The following is a 25239-nucleotide window of genomic DNA, read 5'->3' as shown; positions in this document are numbered from 1 at the left end:
GGACGCACAGACTTTTCCCCTTAGTTTTTAAGACGGAAAAACTGCGTCCTATGGTGCGAAAAATACGGTAATTCTATCCTATACACGTGTTGGACTAACCAGAGCTTTGAAGATCTTTGCCACGTATTGTCAACTCAACCAATTAACCATCAACCATGCTAAATCCAAGATTCTGATTTTCTCCAGAAGCCGGAGATTATACGAATGGAAGCTTGGTGGAGCAAAAATAGAGCAAGTCCTAAAATTTCAATACCTAGGAGTTATTTTTCAACACAACTTGGGGTGGAAAGCTCAAATTCAACACCTACTTAACAAGGCCAAAACTTTATCATATGCGCTCCTCCGATTCTTTTTTTCGGATGGAGCTTTGCATGTTCCCTCGGCCCTAAAGGTGTTCAAGGCAAAAGTGGTCGCCGTGCTAGCTTATGCTGCCCCGCTTTGGGCCGTGATGACAGATCTTGCTCCTCTTGAGACACTGCAAAATCAATTCCTGCGGCGGCTCCTAATGCTCCCCCTGTGCGTAAGCAACGCAGCCATGCGACTAGAACTGAAGATCACATCCTTAGAAACTTGCCTGTGGAAGCAAGTCTTCAATTATTGGTTATCATTGTGGCATAGATTACCAAACCACTACCTTGTCCAGTGCTTATGGCGAGATGAATTCGCTAGCCTTTGGACTAGTAGAATTCATGCCAAACTCCTGAGCTATGGAATCTCTCCTTCAGATTCCCTAAAACTAGACCAAATTACTGCTCAAAGACTGATCCGCCAAAGACTGGATGACATCGATCTACAGCGAAATTATATGCTGGGGGGAGGTGTTTGTTCGCCCCAGAACATTGGTATCACTTTAACTTACTGCGTTCCATCATACCTCTCCTCCCTCTCGACTGTTGCCTATAGACTGGCCTTCACCAAGGCGAGGTTCAACGTTTTCCCCTCCAACGTCCTGAGACATAGATTCTCAAAGGGCCAAGCCCCCGCCACGTGTGAATGTGATAAGGAGACGCCGGAGTCGCTCCAGCACATCATGTTCACTTGCCCCCTGTTCAATGTGCCACGGGTAAATCTGTTGGGATCAATCATACAGAAACTAGAGGGTACCCCACCAAAATTCCACCTTGCTCAAATTTTGCAGGATAAGGATACCCATACGACCCTGAATGTGGCTAGGTTCCTGGTCGCTGTCCTTACCCAAAAGCGACGCCAAGGAGCACTACAAACTAACTAAGGCGTAGTATGCCATTCCATTTTATAGTATTTTATTGTTACTGTGGTGTTTTAGCGACTGTTTTTTTTTTGTTTTTTTCCCATGTGCACAAGCTGTTATTTATGTGTTGTTTTTACCTGTATGGGCCTATGGCTGTAATAAATATTATTGTTGTTAATCAGCCCTCGACAACTTAACCTGCAGAAAAAGATTTTTCTGAAAAAATCACTAAGCCCCGGTGTCACAATTTCATCAAAGATCTGACTTTCGGCCATTCACTCAAAAATGGTGCCAAACAGTTGCAAATGCTCCCCTGAGAGGTTTGGCGATCGAAACAGAATGCTTTTTATCACAGGAAAAGAAATCAGCCTTCAACAACTTAAGCTGCAGAATTTTTTTTTTTGAAAAAATCCCTAAGCCCCGGGATCACAATTTGATCAAAAATCTGACTTTCGGTCATTCACTCAAGAATGGTGCCAAACGGTTGCAAATGCTCCCCTGAGAGGTTTGGCGGTCGAAACAGAAGGCTTTTAATCTCAGGAAAAGAAATCAGCCATCAACAACTTAACCTGCAGAATTATTATTTTTTTAAAAAAATCCCTAAGCCCCGGAGTCACAATTTCATCAAAAATCTGACTTTCGGCCATTCACTCAAAAATGGTGCCAAACGGTTGCAAATGCTCCCCTGAGAGGTTTGTCGGTCGAAACAGAAGGCTCTTTATCTCAGGAAAAGAAATCAGCCCTCGACAACTTAACCTGCAGAAGAAGGTTTTTTTGAAAAAATCCCTAAACCCCCGGGGTCACAATTTCATAAAAAATCTGACTTTCGGCAATTCACTCAAAAATGGTGCCAAATGGTTGCAAATGCTCCCGTGAGAGGTTTGGCGGTCGAAACAGAAGGCTCTTTATCTCAGGAAAAGAAATCAGCCCTCGACAACTTAACCTGCAGAGAAAGGTTTTTTTCAAAAAATGTTGCCAAACGGTTGCAAATGCTCCCCTGAGAGGTTTGGCGGTCGAAACAGAAGGCTTTTTATTACAGGAAAAGAAATCAGCTCTCAACAACTTAACCGGCAGAAAAAGATTTTTTTGAAAAAATCCCTAAGCCCCGGGTTCACAATGTGATGAAAAATCTGACTTTCGGCCATTCACTCAAAAATGGTGCCAAATGGTTGCATATGCTCCCCTGAGAGGTTTGGCGGTCGAAACAGAAGGCTCTTTATCTCAGGAAAAGAAATCAGCCCTCTACAACTTAACCTGCAGAATTTTTTTTTTTTTGGGGGGAAATTCCCTAAGACCCATGGTCACAAATCGATGAAAAATCTGACTTTCGGCAATTCCCTCAAAAATGGTGCCAAACGGTTGCAAATGCACCCCTGAGAGGTTTGGCGGTCCAAACAGAAGGCTTCTTATCACAGCAAAAGAAATCAGCCCTCGACAACTTAACCTGCAGAAAAAGATTTTTTTGGAAAAATCCCTAAGCCCCGGGGTCACAATTACATCAAAAATCTGACCTTCGGCCATTCACTCAAAAATGTTGCCGAACGGTTGCAAATGCTCCCCTGAGAGGTTTGGCGGTCGAAACAGAAGGCTTTTTATCACAGGACAAGAAATCAGCTCTCAACAACTTAACCAGCAGAAAAAGTTTTTTTGAAAAAATCCCTAAGCTCCCCTGAGAGGATTGGCAATTCACTCAAAAAAGTTGCCAAACGGTTGCAAATGCTCCCCTGAGAGGTTTGGCGGTCGAAACAGAAGGCTTTTAATCTCAGGAAAAGAAATCAGCCATCAACAACTTAACCTGCAGAATTATTATTTTTTTAAAAAAATCCCTAAGCCCCGGAGTCACAATTTCATCAAAAATCTGACTTTCGGCGATTCACTCAAAAATGGTGCCAAACGGTTGCAAATGCTCCCCTGAGAGGTTTGTCGGTCGAAACAGAAGGCTCTTTATCTCAGGAAAAGAAATCAGCCCTCGACAACTTAACCTGCAGAAGAAGGTTTTTCTGAAAAAATCCCTAAACCCCCAGGGTCACAATTTCATAAAAAATCTGACTTTCGGCAATTCACTCAAAAATGGTGCCAAATGGTTGCAAATGCTCCCGTGAGAGGTTTGGCGGTCGAAACAGAAGGCTCTTTATCTCAGGAAAAGAAATCAGCCCTCGACAACTTAACCTGCAGAGAAAGGTTTTTTTCAAAAAATGTTGCCAAACGGTTGCAAATGCTCCCCTGAGAGATTTGGTGGTCGAAACAGAAGGCTTCTCATCACAGCAAAAGAAATCAGCCCTCGACAACTTAACCTGCAGAAAAAGATTTTTTTGGAAAAATCCCTAAGCCCCGGGGTCACAATTACATCAAAAATCTGACCTTCGGCCATTCACTCAAAAATGTTGCCGAACGGTTGCAAATGCTCCCCTGAGAGGTTTGGCGGTCGAAACAGAAGGCTTTTTATCTCAGGAAAAGAAATCAGCTCTCAACAACTTAACCGGCAGAAAAAGTTTTTTTGAAAAAATCCCTAACCTCCCCTGAGAGGATTGGCAATTCACTCTAAAATGTTGCCAAACGGTTGCAAATCCTCCCCTGAGAGGTTTGGCGTTCGAAACAGAAGGCTTTTTATCACAGGAAAAGAAATCAGCTCTCAACAACTTAACCGGCAGAAAAAGATTTTTTTGAAAAAATCCCTAAGCCCCGGGTTCACAATTTGATGAAAAATCTGACTTTCGGCCATTCACTCAAAAATGGTGCCAAATGGTTGCATATGCTCCCCTGAGAGGTTTGGCGGTCGAAACAGAAGGCTCTTTATCTCAGGAAAAGAAATCAGCCCTCTACAACTTAACCTGCAGAATTTTTTTTTTTTGGGGGAAAATTCCCTAAGACCCGTGGTCACAAATCGATGAAAAATCTGACTTTCGGCAATTCCCTCAAAAATGGTGCCAAACGGTTGCAAATGCACCCCTGAGAGGTTTGGCGATCCAAACAGAAGGCTTCTTATCACAGCAAAAGAAATCAGCCCTCGACAACTTAAGCTGCAGAATTTTTTTTTGGAAAAAATCCCTAAGCCCCGGGGTCACAATTTCATCAAAAATCTGACTTTCCGTCAATAACTGAAAAATGGTGCCAAACGGTTGCTAATGCTCCCGAGAGGTCTGCCGGTCCAAACAGAAGGATTTTTATCTCAGGAAAAGCAATCAGCCCTCGACAACTTAACTGTCAGAAAAAGGTTTTTTTGAAAAAATCCCTAAGCCCCGGGATCACAATTTCATCAAAAATCTGACTTTCGGCTATTCACTGAAAAATGGTGCCAAACGGTTGCAAATGCTCCCCTGAGAGGTTTGGCGATCGAAACAGAAGGCTTTTTATCTCAGGAAAAGAAATCAGCCCTCGACAACTTAACCGGCAGAAAAAGTTTTTTTTGAATAAATCCCTAAGCCCCGGAGTCATAATTTGATCAAAAATCTGACTTTTGGCCATTCACTCAAAAATGGTGCCAAACGGTTGCAAATGCTCCCCTGGGAGGTTTGGCGGTCGAAACAGAAGGCTTTTTTCAAGAAAAGAAATCATCCCTCGACAACTTAACCTGCAGAAAAAGATTTTTTTTGAAAAAATTCCTAAGCCCCGGTGTCACAATTTCATCAAAAATCTGACTTTCGGCCATTCACTGAAAAATGGTGCCAAACGGTTGCAAATGCTCCCCTGAGAGGTTTGGCGGTCGAAACAGAAGTCTTTTTATCAGAGGAAAAGAAATCAGCCCTCGACAACTTAACCTGCAAAATTTTTTGTCTTGGAAAATTCCCTAAGCCCCGGGGTCACAATTTGATGAAAAATCTGTCTTTCGGCCATTCACTGAAAAATGCTCCCAAACGGTTGCAAATGCTCCCCTGAGAGGTTTGGCGGTCGAAACAGAAGGCTTTTTATTTCAAGAAAAGAAATCAGCCCTCAACAACTTAAGCTGCAGAATTATTATTTTTTTTGAAAAAATCCCTAAGCCCCGGGATCACAATTTGATCAAAAATCTGACTTGTGGTCATTCACTCAAGAATGGTGCCAAACGGTTGCAAATGCTCCCCTGAGAGGTTTGGCGGTCGAAACAGAAGGCTTTTTATCTCAGGAAAAGAAATCAGCCATCGACAACTTAACCTGCAGAATTATTATTTTTTTTGAAAAAATCCCTAAGCCCCGGGATCACAATTTGATCAAAAATCTGACTTTTGGCCATTCACTCAAAAATGGTGCCAAACGGTTGCAAATGCTCCCCTGGGAGGTTTGGCGGTCGAAACAGAAGGCTCTTTATCTCAGAAAAAGAAATCAGCCCTCGACAACTTAACCAGCAGAAAAAGATTTTTTTTGAAAAAATCCCTAAGCCCCGGTGTCACAATTTCATCAAAAATCTGACCTTCGGCCATTCACTCAAAAATGGTGCCAAACGGTTGCAAATGCTCCCCTGAGAGGTTTGGCGATCGAAACAGAAGTCTTTTTATCAGAGGAAAAGAAATCAGCCCTCGACAACTTAACCTGCAAAATTTTTTGTCTTGGAAAATTCCCTAAGCCCCGGGGTCACAATTTGATGAAAAATCTGTCTTTCGGCCATTCACTGAAAAATGCTCCCAAACGGTTGCAAATGCTCCCCTGAGAGGTTTGGCGGTCGAAACTGAAGGGTTTTTATCACAGGAAAAGAAATCAGCCCTTGACAACTTAACCGGCAGAAAAAAGATTTTTTTGAAAAAATCCTTAAGCCCCGGGGTCACAATTTGATCAAACATCTGCCTTTCGGCAATTCACTCAAAAATGGTGCAAAACGGTTGCAAATGCTCCCCTGAGAAGTTTGGCGGTCAAAACAGAAGGGTTTTTATCACAGGAAAAGAAATTAACCCTAGACAACTTAACCGGCAGAAAAAGATTATTTTGATAAAATCCCTAAGCACCGTGGTCACAATTTCATCAAAAATCTGACTTGTGGTCATTCACTCAAGAATGGTGCCAAACTGTTGCAAATGCTCCCCTGAGAGGTTTGGCGGTCGAAACAGAAGACTTTTTATCTCAGGAAAAGAAATCAGCCCTCGACAACTTGACCAGAAGAAAAATATTTTTTTGAAAAAATCCCTAACCCCCGAAGTCACAATTTCATAAAAAATCTGACTTTCGGCAATTCACTCAAAAATGGTGCCAAACGGTTGCAAATGCTCCCCTGAGAGGTTTGGCGGTCGAAACAGAACTGTTTTTATCTCTGGAAAAGAAATTAACCCTCGACAATTAAATGGTAGGAAAAGATTCTTTTGAAAAAATCCCTAAGCCCCGGGGTCACAATTTCATCAAAAATCCGAACTTAACCTGCAGAATTATTATCTTTTGAGAAAATCCATAAACCCCGGGGTCACAATTTCATCAAAAATCTGACTTTCGGCCATTCACTCTGGGCGGCTTCCAAAACATATAAAAAGGTCATAAAACAGTAAACATTAAAAAACTTCCCTATGTTTTTGTTGTTTAGTCGTTTAGTCGTGTCCGACTCTTCGTGACCCCGTGGACCAGAACACGCCAGGCACCTCTGTCCTCCACTACCTCCCGCAGTTTGGTCAAACTCATGCTGGTAACCTCAAAAACACTATCCAACCATCTCGTCCTCTGTCGCCCCCTTCTCCTTGTGCCCTCCATCTTTCCCAGCATCAGTGTCTTCTCCAGGGAGTCTTCTCTTCTCATGAGGTGGCCAAAGTACAGGAGCCTCAGCTTCACGATCTGTCCTTCCAGTGAGCACTCAGGGCTGATTTTCTTAAGAATGGAAGCGTTTGATCTTCTTGCAGTCCATGGGACTCTCAAGAGTCTCCTCCAGCACCGTAATTCAAAAGCATCAATTCTTCGGCGATCAGCCTTCTTTATGGTCCAGCTCTCACCTAGATGCTGTCTAGGCCTGTCATTGCCCTTCTCCCAAGAAGCAGGCGTCTTTTAATTTTGTGGCTGCTGTAACCACCTGCAGTGATCATGGAGCCCAAGAAAGTAAAATCTCTCACTGCCTCCATTTCTTCCCCTTCTATTTGCCAGGAGGTGATGGGACCAGTGGCCATGATCTTCGTTCTGCATATAAATTAAATAAGCAGGGAGACAAAATACAGCCTTGTCGTACTCCTTTTCCAATTTTGAACCAATCAGTTGTTCCATATCCAGTTCTAACTGTAGCTTCTTGTCCCACATAGAGATTTCTCAGGAGACAGATGAGGTGATCAGGCACTCCCATTTCTTTAAGAACTTGCCATAGTTTGCTGTGGTTGACACAGTCAAAGGCTTTTGCATAGTCAATGAAGCAGAAGTAGATGTCTTTCTGGAACTCTCTCGCTTTCTCCATAATCCAGCGCATGTTTGCAATTTGGTCTCTGGTTCCTCTGCCTCTTCTAAATCCAGCTTGCACTTCTGGGAGTTCTCGATCCACATACTGCTTGAGCCTTCCTTGTAGAATTTTAAGCATAACCTTGCTAGCGTGTGAAATGAGTGCAATTGTGCGGTAGTTGGAGCATTCTTTGGCACTGCCCTTCTTTGGGATTGGGATGTAGACTGATCTTCTCCAATCTTCTGGCCACTGCTGAGTTTTCCAAAATTGCGGGCATATTGAGTGTAGCACCTTAACAGCATCATCTTTTAAAATTTTAAATAGTTCAGCTGGAATAGCATCACTTCCACTGTTATTTGCAGTGCTTTCTAAGGCCCATTTGACTTCACTTTCCAGGATGTCTGGCTCAAGGTCAGCAACCACACTACCTGGGGTGTACGAGACATCCATATCTTTCTGGTATAATTCCTCTGTGTATTCTTGCCACCTCTTCTTGATGTCTTCTGCTTCTGTTAGGTCCTTACCACTTTTGTCCTTTATTATGGTAATCTTTGTACGAAATGTTCCTTTCCTATCTCCAATTTTCTTGAACAGATCTCTGGTTCTTCCCATTCTGTTGTTTTCCTCTATTGTTTGCATTGCTCGTTTCAGAAGGCCTTCTTGTCTCTCCTTGCTATTCTTTGGAAATCTGCATTCAATTTCCTGTATCTTTCACTATCTCCCTGGCATTTTGCTTGCCTTCTCTCCTCCGCTATTTGTAAGGCCTCGTTGGACAGCCACTTTGCTTTCTTGCATTTCCTTTTCATTGGGATGGTTTTCGTTGTTGCCTCCTGTACAATGTTACGAGCCTCCATCCATAGTTCTTCAGGCACTCTGTCCACCAAATCTAAATCCTTAAACCTGTTCCTCACTTCCACTGTGTATTCATAAGGGATTTGACTTAGATTATATTTTACCGAACTGATAGGCTATATGGAATTGGCTGAGATGACTGGCAGAATCCGAGACCTGGGAGAAGAGACGATAGAAGAAGATTGGAAGAAATTCAAGATTTATCTACAAAAATATTGTAAACTGTATGAATGTTAAGAAGGATGCTAGAGTATAAACAACTTGGCACCATTAAGCTAGAGGAAGTGAATTACGAAGATAAGCTAAATTTAAGAAAAGATTAATATTTGGAAGTTTTAGGTTATATTCAATGTTTTAAGATCTGAATAAAAAGACATTTTAAATTAGAGATATAACATTGGAAAATTAGATAATAAGAATAGAAACAAGGGGATAAATTTGCTGGACAAAACTTTATAGACAAGAACGCAGGAGCGGGAGATGTGAGGGAGCCCAAAGAAGTTAAGAAAATTAAGTCAAGAGATGTGTTATATTGTTTTGTTTATCGGTATTGTAATCAAAATAAAACTGTTAATAAATATTTTTTTAAAAAATAGATTATATCTTACCGGCCCAGTGGTTTTTCCTACTTTCTTCAGTTTAAGCTTGAATTTTGCTATAAGAAGCTGATGATCTGAGCCACAGTCAGCTCCAGGTCTTGTTTTTGCTGACTGTATAGAGCTTCTCCATCTTTGGCTGCAGAGAATATAATCAATCTGATTTCGATGCTGCCCATCTGGTGATGTCCATGTGTAGAGTTGTCTCTTGTATTGTTGGAGAAGCGTGTTTGTGATGACCAGCTTGTTCTCTTGACAGAACTCTATTAGCCTTTGCCCTGCTTCGTTTTGATCTCCAAGGCCAAACTTGCCAGTTGTTCCTTTTATCTCTTGCCTCCCTACTTTAGCATTCCAATCCCCTATAATGAGAAGAACATCCTTCTTTGGTGTCACTTCTATAAGGTCTTGTAAGTCTTCATAGAATTGGTCAATTTCAGTTTCTTCAGCACCAGTAGTTGGTGCATAAACTTGGATTACTGTGATGTTAAAAGGTCTGCCTTGGATTCGTATCGAGATCATTCTATCATTCTATTCTATGTATAACTCCATACCATCCAACATTTCTCCCATGAACATAGGGACGTCCTAAGGAAAAGCAGGATAACATCAGAAACCAGGACAGCTTCAATAAATCTGGGACTGTCCCGGGAAAATTAGGGACAACTGGAAGGTTTGCAAAAGTGGGGAATTTAAGATCAAGGAACAAGAGAGAAGTCATGAGTGAAGGACAAGCCAAAGGAGAGGTTGAGGGAGGAGGCTTATTGGTTTGTTCTTGTTCTTGTTTTTATTGTGTATTTTGTGTTTTTTACCTTGCATTTTTAAGTTGTAAACCAACCTTAAATCTACGGATGAAGGGAAGTATATACAATTAATAAAATAGTAACAATACTATTTGTTACTACAGACAGGCATGCCATTGTTCAGGAAGGTCTACAGTATAAATAGGGGTATAAATAGTAAAGTAGTATAAGTAATAATGTAGCAGTAGTAAAGTGGAAGTAAAGTGGTAGTCAAGCAATAGCAAACCAGTAGTGAAGTAGCAGTAGTAAAGTGGTGGAATAGTAGTAAAATAGCAGTAAAGTAGTAGTAAAAGAGTAGTAAAGTAGTAGTAGTAATGCAGTAGTAAAATAGTACAAAAATGGTAGTAAGGCAGTAGTGAAACAGCATTAAGATAGTAGTAAAGTTGTAGTAAAGCGGTAGTAAAATGTTCCAATAGTAAAGTGGTGGAAAAGTAGTAAAATAGCTTTAAAGTAGTAGTAAAGTAGTAGTAAAATAGCTTTAAAGTAGTAGTAAAGTAATAGTAAAGCAGTAGTAAAGCAGTAGTAAAGTAGTAGTAAAGTAATAGTAAAGTAGTACTAAAGCAGTAGTAGTGAAGCAGTAGTAAAGTAATAGTAAAGTAGTAAAGCGATAGTAAAGTAATAGTAAAGTAGTAAAGTAATAGTAAAGTAGTAGTAAAGCGGTAGTAAAGTAATAGTAAAGTAGTAGTAAAGTAGTAGTAAAGCAGTAGTAAAGTAGTAGTAAAGTAGTAGTAGTAAAGTAGTAGTAAAGCAGTAGTAAATTTGTAGTAAAGCAGTAGTAAAGTAGTAGTAAGAATGACATCAGAAGTGTTCATTGTACAAAAGGCACCATGTTGGTAGCCTCAATCACAGAGGTTTTTCCAATTGTTTCCATATAAAATAGTGGGGCGGGGGGAATGGCTTCTCAGTGTTTGTATGTTGATCCCTGTTTACACTATTATGTTAAAAAGTACACCAGAATTTAGTGGCGTTGGATACTTTGGGTCCCAAAATGTCCCCGCCAGCAGTGGCTGCATAAAATCCTTTAGTCAGAACGGAGCGATGGGCAACACACTGTCGTGAGTCAGGAGCTGTGTGAGGAGCTAGTAGTCAAAATGAGGGATTTGACTTAGATTATATCTTACCGGCCCAGTGGTGTTTCCTACTTTCTTCAGTAGGCACCATTTTTGAGTGAATGGCCGAAAGTCAGATTTTTGATGAAATTGTGACCGAGGGGCATAGGGATTTTTTCAAAAAAATCTTTTTCTGCCGGTGAAGTTGTGGAGGGCTGATTTCTTGTCCTGTGATAAAAAGCCTTCTGTTTCGACCGCCAAACCTCTCAGGGGAGCAATTGCAACCGCCTGGCACCATTTTTGAGTGGAATGCCAAAAGTCAGATTTTTGATGAAATTGTGACCCCGGGGCTTAGGGATTTTTTCAAAGAAAATCTTTTTCTGCCGTTGAAGTTGTCGAGGTCTGATTTCTTGTCCTGTGATAAAAAGCCTTCTGTTTCAACCGCCAAACCTCTCAGGGGAGCATTTGCAACCGCCTGACACCATTTTTGAGTGAATTCCCAAAAGTCAGATTTTTGATGAAATTGTGACCCCGGGGCTTAGGGATTTTTTGAAAAAAATTTTTTTCAGCCGGTGAAGTTGTCGAGGGCTGATTTCTTGTCCTGTGATAAAAAGCCTTCTGTTTCGACCGCCAAAGCTCTCAGGGGAGCATTTGCAGCCGTCTGGCACCATTTTTGAGTGAATTTCCAAAAGTCCCATTTTTGATGAAATTGTGACCCCGGGCCTTGGGGATTTTTTCAAAAAAAGGATTTTCTGCCGGTGAAGTTGTCGAGGGCTTATTTCTATTCCTGAGATAAAAAGCCTTCTGTTTCGACCGCCAAACCTCTCAGGGGAGCATTTGCAACCGTCTGGCACCATTTTTGAGTGAATTCCCAAAAGTCAGATTTTTGATGAAATTGTGAGCCCGGGGCTTAGGGATTTTTTCAAAAAAAGGATTTTGTGCCGGTGAAGTTGTGGAGGGCTGATTTCTTGTCCTGTGATAAAAAGCCTTCTGTTTCGACCGCCAAACCTCTCAGGGGAGCATTTGCAACCATCTGACACCATTTTTGAGTGAATGGCCGAAAGTCAAATTTTGGATCAAATTGTGACCCCGGGGCTTAGGGATTTTTTTTTTTAAAAAAATTCTGCCGGTTAAATTGTCAAGGGATGATTTCTATTCCTGAGATAAAAAGCCTTCTGTTTCGACCACCAAACCTCTCAGGGGAGCATTTGCAACCGTTTGGCACCATTTTTGAGTGAATGGCCGCCAGTCAGATTTTTGATGAAATTGTGACTCCGGGGCTTAGGGATTTTTTCAAAAAAATCTTTTTCTGCCGGTGAAGTTGTCGAGGGCTGATTTCTTGTCCTGTGATAAAAAGCCTTCCGTTTCGACCGCCAAACCTCTCAGGGGAGCATTTGCAACCGCCTGGCACCATTTTTGAGTGGAATGCCAAAAGTCAGATTTTTGATGAAATTGTGACCCCGGGGCTTAGGGATTTTTTCAAAGAAAATCTTTTTCTGCCGTTGAAGTTGTCGAGGTCTGATTTCTTGTCCTGTGATAAAAAGCCTTCTGTTTCAACCGCCAAACCTCTCAGGGGAGCATTTGCAACCGCCTGACACCATTTTTGAGTGAATTCACAAAAGTCAGATTTTTGATGAAATTGTGACGCCGGGGCTTAGGGATTTTTTCAAAAAAATTTTTTTCTGCCAGTGAAGTTGTCGGGCGCTGATTTCTTGTCCGGTGATAAAAAGCCTTCTGTTTCGACCGCCAAACCTCTCAGGGGAGCATTTGCAACCGCCTGGCACAATTTTTAGTGGAATGTCAAAAGTCAGATTTTTGATGAACTTGTGACCCCGGGGCTTAGGGATTTTTTCAAAAAAATATTTTTCTGCCGGTGAAGTTGTCGGGCGCTGATTTCTTGTCCTGTGATAAGAAGCCTTCTGTTTCGACCGCCAAACCTCTCAGGGGAGCATTTGCAATGGTCTGGCACAATTTTTTAGTGAATTCTCAAAAGTCCCATTTTTGATGAAATTGTGACCCCGGGGCTTAGGGATTTTTTCAAAGAAATCTTTTTCTGCCGGTGAAGTTGTCGAGGGCTGATTTCTTGTCCTGTGATAAAAAGCCTTCTGTTTCGACCGCCAAACCTCTCAGGGGAGCATTTGCAACCGCCTGGCACCATTTTTGAGTGGAATGCCAAAAGTCAGATTTTTGATGAAATTGTGACCCCGGGGCTTAGGGATTTTTTCAAAAAATTTTTTTCTGCCGGTGAAGTTGTCGAGGGCTGATTTCTTGTCCTGTGATAAAAAGCCTTCTGTTTCGACCGCCAAACCTCTCAGGGGAGCATTTGCAAGCGTCTGGCACCATTTTTGAGTGAATTCCCAAAAGTCCCATTTTTGATGAAATTGTGAACCCGGGCCTTGGGGATTTTTTCAAAAAAATGTTTTTCTGCCGGTGAAGTTGTCGAGGGCTGATTTCTTGTCCTGTGATAAAAAGCCTTCTGTTTCGACCGCCAAACCTCTCAGGGGAGCATTTGCAACCGCCTGGCACCATTTTTGAGTGGAATGCCAAAAGTCAGATTTTTGATGAAGTTGTGACCCCGGGGCTTAGGTATTTTTTTGAAATTTTTTTTTTTCTGCCGGTGAAGTTGACGAGGGCTGATTTCTTGTCCTGTGATAAAAAGCCTTCTGTTTCGACCGCCAAACCTCTCAGGGGAGCATTTCACCCGTCTGGCACCATTTTTGAGTGAATTCCCAAAAGTCCCATTTTTGATGAAATTGTGACCCCGGGGCTTAGGGATTTTTTCAAAAAAAGAATTTTCTGCCGGTGAAGTTGTCGGGGGCTGATTTCCTGTTCTGTGATAAAAAGCCTTCTGTTTCGACCGCCAAACCTCTCAGGGGAGCATTTGCAACCGCCTGGCACTATTTTTGAGCGAATTCCCAAAAGTCCCATTTTTGATGAAATTGTGACCCCGGCGCTTAGGGGTTTTTTCAAAAAAATCTTTTTCTGCTGGTGAAGTTGTCGAGGGCTGATTTCTTGTCCTGTGATAAAAAGCCTTCTGTTTCGACCGCCAAACCTCTCAGGGGAGCATTTGCAACCGTCTGGCACCATTTTTGACTGAAATGCCAAAAGTCAGATTTTTGATGAAATTGTGACCCTGGCGCTTAGGGATTTTTTAAAAAAAAATTGTTTCAGCCGGTGACGTTGTTGGAGGCTGATTTCTTGTCCTGTGATAAAAAGCCTTCTGTTTCGACCGCCAAACCTCTCAGGGGAGCATTTGCAACCGTCTGGCACCATTTTTGAGCGAATTCCCAAAAGTCCCATTTTTGATGAAATTGTGAACCCGGGCCTTGGGGATTTTTTCAAAAAAATGTTTTTCGGCCGGTGAAGTTGTCGAGGGCTGATTTCTTGTCCTGTGATAAAAAGCCTTCTGTTTCGACCGCCAAACCTCTCAGGGGAGCATTTGCAACCGCCTGGCACCATTTTTGAGTGGAATGCCAAAAGTCAGATTTTTGATGAAATTGTGACCCCGGGGCTTAGGGATTTTTTCAAAAAAAAAATTTCTGCCGGTGAAATTGTCGGGCGCTGATTTCTTGTCCTGTGATAAAAAGCCTTCTGTTTCGACCGCCAAACCTCTCAGGGGAGCATTTGCAAGCGTCTGGCACCATTTTTGAGTGAATTCCCAAAAGTCCCATTTTTGATGAAATTGTGAACCCGGGCCTTGGGGATTTTTTCAAAAAAATGTTTTTCTGCCGGTGAAGTTGTCGAGGGCTGATTTCTTGTCCTGTGATAAAAAGCCTTCTGTTTCGACCGCCAAACCTCTCAGGGGAGCATTTGCAACCGCCTGGCACCATTTTTGAGTGGAATGCCAAAAGTCAGATTTTTGATGAAGTTGTGACCCCGGGGCTTAGGTATTTTTTTGAAAAATTTTTTTTTCTGCCGGTGAAGTTGACGAGGGCTGATTTCTTGTCCTGTGATAAAAAGCCTTCTGTTTCGACCGCCAAACCTCTCAGGGGAGCATTTCACCCGTCTGGCACCATTTTTGAGTGAATTCCCAAAAGTCCCATTTTTGATGAAATTGTGACCCCGGGGCTTAGGGATTTTTTCAAAAAAAGAATTTTCTGCCGGTGAAGTTGTCGGGGGCTGATTTCCTGTCCTGTGATAAAAAGACTTCTGTTTCGACCGCCAAACCTCTCAGGGGAGCATTTGCAACCGCCTGGCACTATTTTTGAGCGAATTCCCAAAAGTCCCATTTTTGATGAAATTGTGACCCTGGCGCTTAGGGGTTTTTTCAAAAACATCTTTTTCTGCTGGTGAAGTTGTCGAGGGCTGATTTCTTGTCCTGTGATAAAAAGCCTTCTGTTTCGACCGCCAAACCTCTCAGGGGAGCATTTGCAACCGTCTGGCACCATTTTTGACTGAAATGCCAAAAGTCAGATTTTTGATGAAATTGTGACCCTGGCGCTTAGGGATTTTTTCAAAAAAAATTGTTTCAGCCGGTGACGTTGTTGGAGGCTGATTTCTTGTCCTGTGATAAAAAGCCTTCTGTTTCGACCGCCAAACCTCTCAGGGGAGCATTTGCAACCGTCTGGCACCATTTTTGAGCGAATTCCCAAAAGTCCCATTTTTGATGAAATTGTGAACCCGGGCCTTGGGGATTTTTTCAAAAAAATGTTTTTCGGCCGGTGAAGTTGTCGAGGGCTGATTTCTTGTCCTGTGATAAAAAGCCTTCTGTTTCGACCGCCAAACCTCTCAGGGGAGCATTTGCAACCGCCTGGCACCATTTTTGAGTGGAATGCTAAAAGTAAGATTTTTGATGAAATTGTGACCCCGGGGCTTAGGGATTTTTTTAAAAAAATTTTTTTCTGCCGGTGAAGTTGTCGGGCGCTGATTTCTTGTCCTGTGATAAAAAGCCTTCTGTTTCGACCGCCAAACCTCTCAGGGGAGCATTTGCAAGCGTCTGGCACCATTTTTGAGTGAATTCCCAAAAGTCCCATTTTTGATGAAATTGTGACCCCGGGGCTTAGGGATTTTTTCAAAAAAAAAAATTCTGCCGGTGAAGTTGTCGGGGGCTGATTTCTTGTCCTGTGATAAAAAGCCTTCTGTTTCGACCGCCAAACCTCTCAGGGGAGCATTTGCAACCGTCTGACACCATTTTTGAGTGGAATGCCAAAAGTCAGACTTTTGATGAAATTGTGACCCCGGGGCTTAGGGATTTTTTTCAAAAAATTTTTTTTCTGCCGGTGAAGTTGTCGGGCGCTGATTTCTTGTCCTGTGATAAAAAGCCTTCTGTTTCGACCGCCAAACCTCTCAGGGGAGCATTTGCAACTGTCTGCCACCATTTTTGAGTGAATTCCCAAAAGTCCCATTTTTGATGAAATTGTGAACCCGGGCCTTGGGGATTTTTTCAAAAAAATGCTTTTCTGCCGGTGAAGTTGTCGAGGGCTGATTTCTTGTCCTGTGATAAAAAGCCTTCTGTTTCGACCGCCAAACCTCTCAGGGGAGCATTTGCACCCGTCTGGCACCATTTTTGAGTGAATTCCCAAAAGTCCCAATTTTGATGAAATTGTGACCCCGGGGCTTAGGGGTTTTTTCAAAAAAATCTTTTTCTGCCGGTGAAGTTGTCGAGGGCTGATTTCCTGTCCTGTGATAAAAAGCCTTCTGTTTCGACCACCAAACCTCTCAGGGGAGCATTTGCAACCGCCTGGCACTATTTTTGAGCGAATTCCCAAAAGTCCCATTTTTGATGAAATTGTGACCCCGGGGCTTAGGGATTTTTTCAAAAAAAAAAAATTCTGCCGGTGAAGTTGTCGGGGGCTGATTTCTTGTCCTGTGATAAAAAGCCTTCTGTTTCGACCGCCAAAACTCTCAGGGGAGCATTTGCAACCGTCTGACACCATTTTTGAGTCAATTCCCAAAAGTCAGATTTTTGCTGAAATTGTGACGCCGGGGGTTAGGGATTTTTTCAAAAAAATCTTTTTCTGCCGGTGAAGTTGTCGGGCGCTGATTTCTTGTCCTGTGATAAAAAGCCTTCTGTTTCGACCGCCAAACATCTCAGGGGAGCATTTGCAACCGTCTGGCACCATTTTTGAGTGAATTCCCAAAAGTCCCATTTTTGATGAAATTGTGACCCCGGGGCTTAGGGATTTTTTCAAAAAAATGTTTTTCTGCCAGTGAAGTTGTCGGGGGCTGATTTCTTGTCCTGTGATAAAAAGCCTTCTGTTTCGACCGCCAAACCTCTCAGGGGAGCATTTGCAACCGCCTGGCACCATTTTTGAGTGGAATGCCAAAAGTCAGATTTTTGATGAAGTTGTGACCCCGGGGCTAACGTATTTTTTTGAAATTTTTTTTTTTCTGCCGGTGAAGTTGACGGGGGCTGATTTCTTGTCCTGTGATAAAAAGCCTTCTGTTTCGACCGCCAAACCTCTCAGGGGAGCATTTGCACCCGTCTGGCACCATTTTTGAGTGAATTCCCAAAAGTCCCATTTTTGATGAAATTGTGACCCCGGGGCTTAGGGATTTTTTCAAAAAAAGAATTTTCTGCCGGTGAAGTTGTCGAGGGCTGATTTCCTGTCCTGTGATAAAAAGCCTTCTGTTTCGACCGCCAAACCTCTCAGGGGAGCATTTGCAACCGCCTGGCACCATTTTTGAGTGGAATGCCAAAAGTCAGATTTTTGATGAAATTGTGACCCCGGGGCTTAGGGATTTTTTCAAAAAAAAATTTTTCTGCCGGTGAAGTTGTCGGACGCTGATTTCTTGTCCTGTGATAAAAAGCCTTCTGTTTCGACCGCCAAACCTCTCAGGGGAGCATTTGCAACCGTCTGGCACCATTTTTGAGTGAATTCCCAAAAGTCCCATTTTTGATGAAATTGTGAACCCGGGCCTTGGGGATTTTTTCAAAAAAATTTTTTTTCTGCCGGTGAAGTTGTCGGACGCTGATTTCTTGTCCTGTGATAAAAAGCCTTCTGTTTCGACCGCCAAACCTCTCAGGGGAGCATTCGCAACCGTCTGGCACCATTTTTGAGTGAATTCCCAAAAGTCCCATTTTTGATGAAATTGTGACCCCGGGGCTTAGGGATTTTTTCAAAAAAATGTTTTTCTGCCAGTGAAGTTGTCGGGGGCTGATTTCTTGTCCTGTGATAAAAAGCCTTCTGTTTCGACCGCCAAACCTCTCAGGGGAGCATTTGCAACCGCCTGGCACCATTTTTGAGTGGAATGCCAAAAGTCAGATTTTTGATGAAGTTGTGACCCCGGGGCTAAGGTATTTTTTTGAATAATTTTTTTTTCTGCCGGTGAAGTTGATGGGGGCTGATTTCTTGTCCTGTGATAAAAAGCCTTCTGTTTCGACCGCCAAACCTCTCAGGGGAGCATTTGCACCCGTCTGGCACCATTTTTGAGTGAATTCCCAAAAGTCCCATTTTTGATGAAATTGTGACCCCGGGGCTTAGGGATTTTTTCAAAAAAAGAATTTTCTGCCGGTGAAGTTGTCGAGGGCTGATTTCCTGTCCTGTGATAAAAAGCCTTCTGTTTCGACCGCCAAACCTCTCAGGGGAGCATTTGCAACCGCCTGGCACCATTTTTGAGTGGAATGCCAAAAGTCAGATTTTTGATGAAATTGTGACCCCGGGGCTTAGGGATTTTTTCAAAAAAAAAAATTTCTGCCGGTGAAGTTGTCGGACGCTGATTTCTTGTCCTGTGATAAAAAGCCTTCTGTTTCGACCGCCAAACCTCTCAGGGGAGCATTTGCAACCGTCTGGCACCATTTTTGAGTGAATTCCCAAAAGTCCCATTTTTGATGAAATTGTGAACCCGGGCCTTGGGGATTTTTTCAAAAAAATGTTTTTCTGCCGGTGAAGTTGTCGGGCGCTGATTTCTTGTCCTGTGATAAAAAGCCTTCTGTTTCGACCGCCAAACCTCTCAGGGGAGCATTTGCAACCGCCTGACACCATTTTTGAGTGAATTCCCAAAAGTCCCATTTTTGATGAAATTGTGACCCCGGGGCTTAGGGATTTTTTTTTTAAAAAAAATTCTGCCGGTGAAGTTGTAGGGGGCTGATTTCTTGTCCTGTGATAAAAAGCCTTCTGTTTCGACCGCCAAACCTCTCAGGGGAGCATTTGCAATTGTCTGCCACCATTTTTGAGTGAATTCCCAAAAGTCCCATTTTTGATGAAATTGTGAACCCGGGCCTTGGGGATTTTTTCAAAAAAATGTTTTTCTGCCGGTGAAGTTGTCGAGGGCTGATTTCTTGTCCTGTGATAAAAAGCCTTCTGTTTCGACCGCCAAACCTCTCAGGGGAGCATTTGCAACCGCCTGGCACCATTTTTGAGTGGAATGCCAAAAGTCAGATTTTTGATGAAGTTGTGACCCCGGGGCTTAGGGATTTTTTCAAAAAAAGAATTTTCTGCCGGTGAAGTTGTCGAGGGCTGATTTCCTGTCCTGTGATAAAAAGCCTTCTGTTTCGACCGCCAAACCTCTCAGGGGAGCATTTGCAACCGCCTGGCACTATTTTTGAGCGAATTCCCAAGAGTCCCATTTTTGATGAAATTGTGACGGGGCGCTTAGGGGTTTTTTCAAAAAAATCTTTTTCTGCCGGTGAAGTTGTCGAGGGCTGATTTCTTGTCCTGTGATAAAAAGCCTTCTGTTTCGACCGCCAAACCTCTCAGGGGTGCATTTGCAACCGCCTGGAACCATTTTTGAGTGAATTCCCAAAAGTCCCATTTTTGATGAAATTGTGACCCCGGGGCTTAGGGATTTTTTCAAAAAAAAAAAATTCTGCCGGTGAAGTTGTCGGGGGCTGATTTCTTGTCCTGTGATAAAAAGCCTTCTGTTTCGACCGCCAAAACTCTCAGGGGAGCATTTGCAACCGTCTGACACCATTTTTGAGTCAATTCCCAAAAGTCAGATTTTTGCTGAAATTGTGACGCCGGGGGTTAGGGATTTTTTCAAAAAAATCTTTTTCTGCTGGTGAAGTTGTCGAGGGCTGATTTCTTGTCCTGTGATAGAAAGCCTTCTGTTTCGACCGCCAAACCTCTCAGTGGAGCATTTGCAACTGCCTGGCACCATTTTTGAGTGAATTCCCAAAAGTCACATTTTTGATGAAATTGTGACCCCGGGGCTTAGGGATTTTTTCAAAAAAATATTTTTCTGCCGGTGAAGTTGTCGAGGGCTGATTTCTTGTCCTGTGATAAAAAGCCTTCTGTTTCGACCGCCAAACCTCTCAGGGGAGCATTTGCAACCGCCTGGCACCATTTTTGAGTGGAATGCCAAAAGTCAGATTTTTGATGAAATTGTGACCCGGGGCTTAGGGATTTTTTCAAAAAATTTTTTTTCTGCCGGTGAAGTTGTCGGGCGGTGATTTCTTGTCCTGTGATAAAAAGCCTTCTGTTTCGACCGCCAAACCTCTCAGGGGAGCATTTGCAACCGTCTGCACCATTTTTGAGTGAATTCCCAAAAGTCCCATTTTTGATGAAATTGTGAACCCGGGCCTTGGGCATTTTTTCAAAAAAATGTTTTTCTGCCAGTGAAGTTGTCGGGGGCTGATTTCTTGTCCTGTGATAAAAAGCCTTCTGTTTCGACCGCCAAACCTCTCAGGGGAGCATTTGCAACCGCCTGGCACCATTTTTGAGTGGAATGCCAAAAGTCAGATTTTTGATGAAGTTGTGACCCCGGGGCTTAGGTATTTTTTTGAAAAAATTTTTTTTCTGCCGGTGAAGTTGACGGGGGCTGATTTCTTGTCCTGTGATAATAAGCCTTCTGTTTCGACCGCCAAACCTCTCAGGGGAGCATTTGCACCCGTCTGGCACCATTTTTGAGTGAATTCCCGAAAGTCCCATTTTTGATGAAATTGTGACCCCGGGGCTTAGGGATTTTTTCAAAAAAATCTTTTTCTGCCGGTGAAGTTGTCGAGGGCTGATTTCTTGTCCTGTGATAAAAAGCCTTCTGTTTCGACCGCCAAACCTCTCAGGGGAGCATTTGCAACCGCCTGGCACCATTTTTGAGTAGAATTCCAAAAGTCAGATTTTTGATGAAATTGTGACCCCGGGGCTTAGGGATTTTTTCAAAAAAATCTTTTTCTGCCGGTGAAGTTGTCGAGGGCTGATTTCTTGTCCTGTGATAAAAAGCCTTCTGTTTCGACGGCCAAACCTCTCAGGGGAGCATTTGCAACCGCCTGGCACCATTTTTGAGTGAATTCCCAAAAGTCCCATTTTTGATGAAATTGTGACCCCGGGGCTTAGGGATTTTTTCAAAAAAATATTTTTCTGCCGGTGAAGTTGTCGGGCGCTGATTTCTTGTCCTGTGATAAGAAGCCTTCTGTTTCGACCGCCAAACCTCTCAGGGGAGCATTTGCAACCGCCTGGCACCATTTTTGAGTGGAATGCCAAAAGTCAGATTTTTGATGAAGTTGTGACCCCGGGGCTTAGGTATTTTTTTGAAAATTTTTTTTTTCTGCCGGTGAAGTTGACGAGGGCTGATTTCTTGTCCTGTGATAAAAAGCCTTCTGTTTCGACCGCCAAACCTCTCAGGGGAGCATGTGCAACCGTTTGGCACCATTTTTGAGTGAATTCCCAAAAGTCCCATTTTTGATGAAATTGTGACCCCGGGGCTTAGGGATTTTTTCAAAAAAATCTTTTTCTGCCGGTGAAGTTGTCGAGGGCTGATTTCTTGTCCTGTGATAAAAAGCCTTCTGTTTCGACCGCCAAAACTCTCAGGGGAGCATTTGCAACCGTCTGACACCATTTTTGAGTCAATTCCCAAAAGTCAGATTTTTGATGAAATTGTGACCCCGGGGCTTAGGGATTTTATTGAAAAAATCTTTTTCTACCGGTGAAGTTGTCAAGGGCTGATTTCTTGTCCTGTGACAAAAAGCCTTCTGTTTCGACCGCCAAACCTCTCAGGGGAGCATTTGCAACCGCCTGGCACCATTTTTGAGTGAATTTCCAAAAGTCCCATTTTTCATGAAATTGTGACCCCGGGCCTTGGGGATTTTCTCAAAAAAATCTTTTTCTGCCGGCGAAGTTGTCGAGGGCTGATTTCCTGTCCTGTGATAAAAAGCCTTCTGTTTCGACCGCCAAACCTCTCAGAGGAGCATTTGCAACCGCCTGGCACCTTTTTTGAGTGGAATGCCAAAAGTCAGATTTTTGATGAAATTGTGACCCCGGGGCTTAGAGATTTTTTCAAAGAAATCTTTTTCTGCCGGTGAAGTTGTTGGGGGCTGATTTCTTGTCCGGTGATAAAAAGCCTTCTGTTTCGACCGCCAAACCTCTCAGGGGAGCATTTGCAACCGCCTGGCACCATTTTTGAGTGGAATGCCAAAAGTCAGATTTTTGATGAAATTGTGACACCGGGGCTTAGGGATTTTTTTCAAAAAATTTTTTTTCTGCCGGTGAAGTTGTCGGGCGCTGATTTCTTGTCCTGTGATAAAAAGCTTTCTGTTTCGACCGCCAAATGTCTCAGGGGAGCATGTGCAACCGTCTGGCACCATTTTTGAGTGAATTCCCAAAAGTCCCATTTTTGATGAAATTGTGACCCCGGGGCTTAGGGATTTTTTCAAAAAAAAAAAAATTCTGCCGGTGAAGTTGTCGGGGGCTGATTTCTTGTCCTGTGATAAAAAGCCTTCTGTTTCGACCGCCAAACCTCTCAGGGGAGCATTTGCAACCGCCTGGCACCATTTTTGAGTGAATTCCCACAAGTCCCATTTTTGATGAAATTGTGACCCCGGGGCTTAGGGATTTTTTCAAAAAAATATTTTTCTGCCGGTGAAGTTGTCGGGCGCTGATTTCTTGTCCTGTGATAAGAAGCCTTCTGTTTCGACCGCCAAACCTCTCAGGGGAGCATTTGCAACCGCCTGGCACCATTTTTGAGTGGAATGCCAAAAGTCAGATTTTTGATGAAGTTGTGACCCCGGGGCTTAGGTATTTTTTTGAAAATTTTTATTTCTGCCGGTGAAGTAGACGAGGGCTGATTTCCTGTCCTGTGATAAAAAGCCTTCTGTTTCGACCGCCAAACCTCTCAGGGGAGCATTTGCAACCGCCTGGCACCATTTTTGAGTGGAATGCCAAAAGTCAGATTTTTGATGAAATTGTGACCCCGGGGCTTAGGGATTTTTTCAAAAAAAATTTTTTCTGCCGGTGAAGTTGTCGGGCGGTGATTTCTTGTCCTGTGATAAAAAGCCTTCTGTTTCGACCGCCAAACCTCTCAGGGGAGCATTTGCAACCGTCTGCACCATTTTTGAGTGAATTCCCAAAAGTCCCATTTTTGATGAAATTGTGAACCCGGGCCTTGGGCATTTTTTCAAAAAAATGTTTTTCTGCCAGTGAAGTTGTCGGGGGCTGATTTCTTGTCCTGTGATAAAAAGCCTTCTGTTTCGACCGCCAAACCTCTCAGGGGAGCATTTGCAACCGCCTGGCACCATTTTTGAGTGGAATGCCAAAAGTCAGATTTTTGATGAAGTTGTGACCCCGGGGCTTAGGTATTTTTTTGAAAAAAATTTTTTTCTGCCGGTGAAGTTGACGGGGGCTGATTTCTTGTCCTGTGATAAAAAGCCTTCTGTTTCGACCGCCAAACCTCTCAGGGGAGCATTTGCACCCGTCTGGCACCATTTTTGAGTGAATTCCCAAAAGTCCCATTTTTGATGAAATTGTGACCCCGGGGCTTAGGGATTTTTTCAAAAAAATCTTTTTCTGCCGGTGAAGTTGTCGAGGGCTGATTTCCTGTCCTGTGATAAAAAGCCTTCTGTTTCGACCGCCAAACCTCTCAGGGGAGCATTTGCAACCGCCTGGCACCATTTTTGAGTGGAATGCCAAAAGTCAGATTTTTGATGAAATTGTGACCCCGGGGCTTAGGGATTTTTACAAAAAAATTTTTTTCTGCCGGTGAAGTTGTCGGGCGCTGATTTCTTGTCCTGTGATAAAAAGTCTTCTGTTTCGACCGCCAAACCTCTCAGGAGAGCATTTGCAACCGTCTGGCACCATTTTTGAGTGAATTCCCGAAAGTCCCATTTTTGATGAAATTGTGACCCCGGGGCTTAGGGATTTTTTCAAAAAAATCTTTTTCTGCCGGTGAAGTTGTCGAGGGCTGATTTCTTGTCCTGTGATGAAAAGCCTTCTGTTTCGACCGCCAAACCTCTCAGGGGAGCATTTGCAACCGCCTGGCACCATTTTTGAGTGGAATTCCAAAAGTCAGATTTTTAATGAAATTGTGACCCCGGGGCTTAGGGATTTTTTCAAAAAAATCTTTTTCTGCCGGTGAAGTTGTCGAGGGCTGATTTCTTGTCCTGTGATAAAAAGCCTTCTGTTTCGACGGCCAAACCTCTCAGGGGAGCATTTGCAACCGCCTGGCACCATTTTTGAGTGAATTCCCAAAAGTCCCATTTTTGATGAAATTGTGACCCCGGGGATTAGGGATTTTTTCAAAAAAATATTTTTCTGCCGGTGAAGTTGTCGGGCGCTGATTTCTTGTCCTGTGATAAGAAGCCTTCTGTTTCGACCGCCAAACCTCTCAGGGGAGCATTTGCAACCGCCTGGCACCATTTTTGAGTGGAATGCCAAAAGTCAGATTTTTGATGAAGTTGTGACCCCGGGGCTTAGGTATTTTTTTGAAATTTTTTTTTTTCTGCCGGTGAAGTTGACGAGGGCTGATTTCTTGTCCTGTGATTAAAAGCCTTCTGTTTCGACCGCCAAACCTCTCAGGGGAGCATTTGCAACTGCCTGGCACCATTTTTGAGTGAATTCCCAAAAGTCACATTTTTGATGAAGTTGTGACCCCGGGGCTTAGGGATTTTTTCAAAAAAATATTTTTCTGCCGGTGAAGTTGTTGGGTGCTGATTTCTTGTCCTGTGATAAGAAGCCTTCTGTTTCGACCGCCAAACCTCTCAGGGGAGCATTTGCAACCGCCTGGCACCATTTTTGAGTGGAATGCCAAAAGTCAGATTTTTGATGAAGTTGTGACCCCGGGGCTTAGGTATTTTTTTGAAAAAATTTTTTTTCTGCCGGTGAAGTTGTCGAGGGCTGATTTCTTGTCCTGTGATAAAAAGCCTTCTGTTTCGACCGCCAAACCTCTCAGAGGAGCATTTGCAACCGCCTGGCACCTTTTTTGAGTGGAATGCCAAAAGTCAGATTTTTGATGAAATTGTGACCCCGGGGCTTAGGGATTTTTTCAAAGAAATCTTTTTCTGCCGGTGAAGTTGTCGAGGGCTGATTTCCTGTCCTGTGATAAAAAGCCTTCTGTTTCGACCGCCAAACCTCTCAGGGGAGCATTTGCAACTGCCTGGCACCATTTTTGAGTGGAATGCCAAAAGTCAGATTTTTGATGAAATTGTGACCCCGGGGCTTAGGGATTTTTTTCAAAAAATTTTTTTTCTGCCGGTGAAGTTGTCGGGCGCTGATTTCTTGTCCTGTGATAAAAAGCCTTCTGTTTCGACCGCCAAATGTCTCAGGGGAGCATG

At 43.2% G+C, this 25239-nt stretch overlaps 1 long non-coding RNA gene across 1 annotated transcript in view; it reads left to right on the top strand.

The window, feature by feature from the left end:
* LOC309370306 overlaps positions 1 to 25239 on the top strand; it is a 343221-nt gene that overhangs the window by 8012 nt on the left and 309970 nt on the right. The window lies entirely within an intron of this gene.

Source organism: Podarcis melisellensis (genome assembly GCF_964234715.1).
Source record: "Podarcis melisellensis genome assembly, chromosome: 5".
Classification (NCBI taxonomy): Eukaryota; Metazoa; Chordata; class Lepidosauria; order Squamata; family Lacertidae; genus Podarcis; species Podarcis melisellensis.
The sequence above is the reverse complement of the archived record's forward strand: the minus strand, read 5'-3'. Positions and strand labels throughout refer to the sequence as shown.